Consider the following 6,968-nt stretch of genomic DNA (forward strand, 5'->3'; position numbering starts at 1 on the left):
ACACTCCTAGACTGCTGGCCCGCCCCTGCTAACTACTGCAGGCTGCGCCAATGGTAAAGTGTCAGTTTTAATTAGTTTATATCAACATGGGAACAAGGGGGAGACGGAGTCCTTTTCACACGTAGAGCTCAAAGTTTAGGGGTCCAACATTTATAAAGCTCTGAAGTTATTGGTGTGTTAGCCAGCTGTAGTCTCCGTCAGTTTATATGCAAATGAGTTGAGAAGGAGAGGAGGCAATCATATTGGTCTGTTGCAAACAGTGGGGTTTGCTCTGAAAGATGCAGACATACGGGAAAATATGGGCAATACAGGACTTTAGGCAACCAGCGGCTGAGACAAAAATGGTCACTTTGACAAAATCTAAGTGAACTTAGTTCTCTACCCCAACAAGCATTTTACTTCTGTGTGATCAAGAGAATAATGTGCTGCATCTCTGGTAATTTTCTAAAACCAAGAAAATAAAATTTGGCAAAATCTGCTGTTCTGAATAAACAGTTAGCATCTATGAAACATCCGTAGGGAAATCGGGAGGTCTGAAAGATACTGGGAAATAGTAGCACATAGTGGAAATGACTACATTACATGCATTACCAGGATGCCCCAAAACACATTCCATTTGTCCTCGATTATCGGACTTCTTGACCTCCGGGCTGGGAAATTGAACTGGAACGGCTCCTAAAGTTGGTATTACGAGTTGGAAAGCCAGGATAGTACCTGACATTGGCATTCATGAAGGCTGCTACCCGCAGCAACATTGAGTAAACCTCATAGTTTGACTGTTTTAGCAGCTCTCTGTTATTTATGTAACATTTAGTCATACAGGTGCTACCTTTCAGCGTTTATCAGACAGGATGTTTGAGCTCTGTTTATTTGTGCAAAATCTGGCCTAGAACAGCGTTGTTGTCATTGTTATTGGTTGGTGTGTGTCTCTTCTTTCCCTCTCTGGGTGTGACCGGCAGGTTCAGCTGAAGCTCATCAAAGCTCATCTGGAGGAGCTTAAAGAGGAGCTGCCTGCCCGATGCAGACATTAAATCTGCCAGATGAACTCCAGGGTGTTTGGCATGGGGGAAACAGTGGTGCTAACCGCTTGCGTAGGTATAATGTGGAGTGAATGCGTGGCTGGGATGGCAAAGGAGGTGACACAGAAAGATGAGGTGGAATTCAATATCTGTTTGGCCAGAGGGGAAGGGAAGCATGTGATTAAGAAGGAAGTGGTTTGGCTCAGGCGACATTACCGGAGCACATCAGACGAGGACAGAGCTGAATACATTTCTGGTTAATTAGTAAGCGTCACTCTGGTTAATTTCTGTCATGAGGATGACAGATGGAGCTTGTTTTGATTAGATGTGCGAGGTCTGATAAAGAGATGTGTTCAGAAGCCTTGACAAGGCAGGAAGTCCATCAGCAACTGAGAACCAGAGGTGTGGAGGAGGGTGGGTATAGAGGTATGTTACTGTTTTTTTAACGGGATTCACTCTCAAAGAGGTGGTGATGCAACAGAGTGGATGAAATCCACAGTAAAACACAGAAGAAGAGGCAGATGCCAAACTGCTTTGCTCACATGGGTGGTGAGCACATTGTTATTGTGCACGCATGTATACAGACATTTTGGGAGGCTGGTGCTCAATATTTATTGATAAAATAAAAAAAATTAACACTGTTTGATATATTTAGGCTTTTGTAGCCTCTTCTTTTTTAGCATTATGCTACAAAATCTGTAAATGTAAAAACTCAATGTTAGGCTGTGCGTAATAATCAAGGGTGACTTACAGTATACATTATTTGTTTTTTCTTTTCACTCAAGCAGAATCTTAAAATATAAACCATATTTACCACATCACGCATGGAAATCCAAAAAGACCACAGTTCAGTAAAGTGATGTTTATAGATGGGAAGATTTCAGAACATTTGAGATGCACACATGCAATTAATTAACTTATTATAAATAAATTGAAAACTTGTTTTTTTTCTTAAAATTGTTTGTAGTTATTTAATAGACATTTTTACCCCATCATTCTTGCTACAAGAAAGTCAGTTATATTCATTATAATTTTTTTTTATTATTTTATATAATCTTGAACATTCAAAGAAAATGAGATACAATAAAAACATCTAAATAAACTAAAAATCACAAGTGTAATGGAACCATAAAACATGTATATAATAAGCAAAAAACAAACAAAAAAAACAAAAACATAAGCTCAAGAAGGAGCAGAACGAAACTAAAACTAAGAAGTAGAATTCACATGATCACGTTATGATCATGTGATCATTCACATTGTTTCAGTTCCAGGTGAAATTTAAAGATCATTCTGTCCTGTATATTGAGTACTTTTTTGTATTTATATTAGAATTGTTTTAAATTATGAACTACTTTCAGTTTAGATTCAATCTTTTTTTTTCATTATCGGCTCCCCTCTGATAGGGCAATCGTGAACGTCTTCTGCATGTTGTCAGGTATTGTTGTATTTACAACTTCAGGCATCCGTTCTGCAGTTTCAGCTTTTACAAAATCTTCAGACGTTAAGATATATGATTTTAGAAACAGGATTAGTGTGATTTAAGAAATGCAGCATTACTGATTATTCACCTTGTTCTTTTAATACTGTGCAGATTTGTTGTGGGTTTGTTTTGGAATTGTTTCAGCACTGCTAAACGGATATGGATGGATTTGTTATGTTTTGTAGTGTTATAGCTGGACCAAAATGCAGACAAGAAGCTGGGAGCCGCATGGAGATGTGAAGAATAAGGATTTATTAACTGAAAACAACAGGACCTACAGACTGAGCAGGGATAGATAAAGACCTGGACCAAGCATGAACTAGCACAACGGAGGATCCGACAAAGAGGGAGAGAAGCTAGCAGTATAAATAGAGGTGGAGACAGAGGGGAAGGCAGGGGAGAGTGATTAGCAACAGGGGGTGACGTAAAGAGCTGAGGGAGGAGTGCAAGGAAATGGCAGAAGATAGGGAGCAAAACAGAACCTAAAAAGACTTCAATGAATAAACAGACTTCATGACAAAAAAAACCAAAAAAAAAAAACAAGTATACTAGCTGAACTGAAGAAAGGAGTCAGGCTGGAGAAGAAAGATCAAACAGAAACAAGAATAAACTAACTAAATTCAAAATGAACAGAATACTGTATTATGAACTGAATCTAAACAATACTAAAAAGGTGAAAAAACTGAACAGACTGCACAATCCCCAGACCATCAAGACCATGGTCTCAGATTTGGAGGCACTGATTCTCATCCCGGCCGCTTCGCACTCGCCATGAACCGCTCCAGTGAGAGCTGTAGATCCCGCCCTGATGAAGCCAATAGGACCACGTCATCCACGAACAGCAGAGACGCAATCCTAAGACCACCAAAATGGATCCCCTCAACACCTTGGCTGCGCCTAGAAATTCTGTCCATAAAAGTTATGAACAGAATCGGTGACAAAGGGCAACCTTGGCGGAGTCCAACTCCCACTGGAAACGAGACCGACTTACTGCCTGCTATGTGGACCAGACTCTGACATCGGTCGTACAGAGACCTAACAGCCCTTATTAAAGGGTCCAGTATTCCATACTCCTGGAGTACCCCCCACAGGACCAGGTCCAGATCCACAAAACACATGTAGACTGGTTGGGCAAACTCCCATGCCCCCTCCAGGATCCTGCTGAGGGTGTAGAGCTGATCCAGTGTCCCATGGCCAGGAGAAAAACCCACTGAGCTATATAGTACACTGGAGTGCTAATCACCGTCTGTTTGAACGAGTCGCTTTGAAGCCACCAGCCGCCATATTGGTACTCCCTATTTCCCCCCAGTAACTAGGGAATATGTGCGCTACAGCATCGAATAACGAGGATTTTCTCAAGTTCAGGGGGGACTTAAGACTTTTAAAATGTCAAATGCCAAATAGTTTTATGTTATGTTCTAAAAAATATCAAGTAATGAGAAAGTCATGTGCTGAAATATTTTGCATTTAATTCATTTAAATATATATGTTTAACATTTATAAATATATACATAACAATATACAAAAACATATATTTACATATGTGTATACATATATATACATATATACATATACACATACTTATATATACATATATATATTTACTATGAATAACATGTAAAATATTTCAGCACCTAATTTCCTAGTAGTTGATAGTGTTAGTACATCCACTGACTGTAGAATTACCTGTGAAACGTTTTCACTCAGCCAGAAAACTGCTTGTTGTTGCAACCAAATCCTGTGGGATTCTGTGAGAGTAGGGAGTAGCAAGATGGCGGCCTGTGACTTCAGTTTTTTGGCAAAATCAGCACTCTAGTGTATTATATAGCTCAGTGCAAAAACCACACTGCTCTTCCTGAATCCGAGATTCAACTATCCGACGGACCCTCCTTTCCAGAACCCCTGAATAGACCTTACCAGGGAGGCTTAAGAGTGTGATTCCTCTGTAGTTGGAACACACCCAGGGGAACTGCCCCCGATGTCCAAGCAATGCTGCAGAGCCGCGTTAACCAACACAGCCCCACAACATCCAGAGCCTTAAGGTACTCAGGGCGAATCTCATCCACCCCCGGACCTCAGCACCAGAGAAGGGAGAACCCGACTCAGAGTCCTCAGGCTTTGCTTCCGCAATGGAAGACGTGTTGGTGGGATTAAGGAGGTCTTCGAAGTATTCCGCCCACCGACGCACAACGTCCTGAGTCGAGGTCAGCAGCACACCACCCCCACTGTAAACAGTGTTGGTACTGCATTGCTTCCCGCTCCTGAGACGCCATATAGTGGACCAGAATTTCTTCAAAACGGTACCGAAGTCTTTCTCCATGGCCTCTCCGAACTCTTTCCACGCACGAGCTTTTGCCTCGGCGTGGCAACTCCAGAGTGAAAGAATGTCCAACCCCTCTCAAGGAGACTGATTCTAGAGCCAGAGCCACGCGTTGAGGTGAGTCCCACTATCTCTAGTCAGAACCTCTCAACCTCGCGCACTAGCTCAGGCTCCTTCCCCACCAGAGAGGTGACATTCCATGTCCCAAGAGCCAGCTTCTGCAGCCGAAGATCAGAACGCCAAGGCCCCAGCCCGTGACTGCCACTCGTTGTACAATGCACCCAACCCCTTTGGCCCCTCTGACAGATGGTGAGCCCATTGGAAGGGGAACCCATGTTTCCTCTTCGAACTGAACCAGGCCGGGCTCCGTGGGCAAAAGCCCGGCCACCATGCGCTCGCCAACGTGCCCTCCTCCAGGCCTGGCTCCAGAGTGGGGTCCCGGTGACCCGCATCCGGGCGAGGGAACACAACGTCCATTAATCGTACTCATCATAAGAGGGTTTTGGGGTGCTCTTTGTTTGGTCCCTCACCTAGGACCTGTCTGCCTAGGGTGACCCTACTAGGGGCATAAAGCCCCTGACAGCATAGCTCCTAGGGTCATTGGGACACTCAAACCCCTCCACCACGGTAAGGTGGCAGCCCAGGGAGGGGCAATGCTAACTAATTTATTTAGCAATGCTAACTCTGTTATCCTCCAAAGTAAACGTGCAGTCCACTTGCTGCATGTAATATTATGATTTCTTCACTTTCTTCTCAAATTAAGCAACAAAACGTTATGTATTGATATTTAACAAACTCTTAATTACCTCTGTGTTTTTCCTGTTTTGCCTCCTCTTTTCCCCTCTTTCACTCCTGAGCAGCAACAGCTTTGGCCTTTTTGATATGATTCCAGCACACATTCTTCGGGGTAAAAAGACTGTGAAGTAACGACAGCGTCCGGCTGGTTGCTGTGGGGCTAATAAAAAATAATTACAGTTGAAAGAAAGTTTATTTGTAAGTTGCATGTTAATTTACTAATTAGAAGATACAGGCTGATGGGACGGAGAAAAGACCTCTGTTCAAGTGATCATCTCTGAATTGAGAGCATAAAGAAATGATCAGGACCCATCACCTGTAAGATGATTTAGAGCCACAAACAAGGCAGAGTAGCTTCTGGATCATTTAAACTGCGGCAGCCTGTCAAAATCCTTTTCCATTTCTGAACACATTGTAACTATGTAACAGCCACCCTCGCATCGTCGATCCAAACGCCTAGGAGACACAAAACCGTTTTTTTAATGGACAACTTCTGCTATTTTCTTTAATTAAACACAATATTATAGCTAGCAGTTAAAAAAGTGGTAAATATTGTTGGGCGCATGCTTCAAATGTTTGTTACGCTACGTCTTTACACATGATCCTGCTGAGTTTTCCTCTGATCTGCTCCTGCTCTTGTTGTTACATTTCATAACCTTTGTAGTCACCTTTCACAGTGACAGGTTTGTCATCTTAACTTTCACCCTGACCAGTCATTACTTCCTCTGTATTTGCACAGGGTGGCTCTAAGTGCGTAATTACGCATGCTGAAAGCTAAGTTTGAAGTTATTCTCCGAGCAAATGTTTCATGTTTCTGCTCCAAGCGGACCCAGTGAGGCATGGACTCCTGCTTAGCCTTTAACCCACTAGCATTAGTCTTAAGCCTACAAGTAATAGCAATATAGGAAATAGCGCTTTTATACTGTACCCCCAGATTCTATAAGTATAGCCGCAGTCCTTTAGACTACGCTTCACTGTGTCTCACTCTTCTACACAGCCTAGATAGCTTTAGAAAAACAACAGGCTATTTGGGAACTGATTGTCCAGTCCCAGCATAATTTATTGTCAGTGAAACCAGGTTGAAGCAGTGAGGGGAGCAGAAACAATTTCTTTTCAGTTCTGCACTGTGAACAAGGGATAAACATCGTGGCTAAAATTCATAAACACAGACTGTTCCTATGCTCTTTTTAAAGAGGGAGGAAGAGGAATGAAGGGTCTGCGCTGAAGCTCCCAATGTTACAAGACCCTAAAAATGGACCTTAAAAGTACGGACCGACATTACCATGTGACAAATTTTAATACATGCACCTGAATTCAAGCACAAGGCGATGCAGCAGACTCAGCTCCCCTA

Source organism: Fundulus heteroclitus, chromosome 15 (genome assembly GCF_011125445.2).
Source record: "Fundulus heteroclitus isolate FHET01 chromosome 15, MU-UCD_Fhet_4.1, whole genome shotgun sequence".
Lineage (NCBI taxonomy): Eukaryota > Metazoa > Chordata > Actinopteri > Cyprinodontiformes > Fundulidae > Fundulus > Fundulus heteroclitus.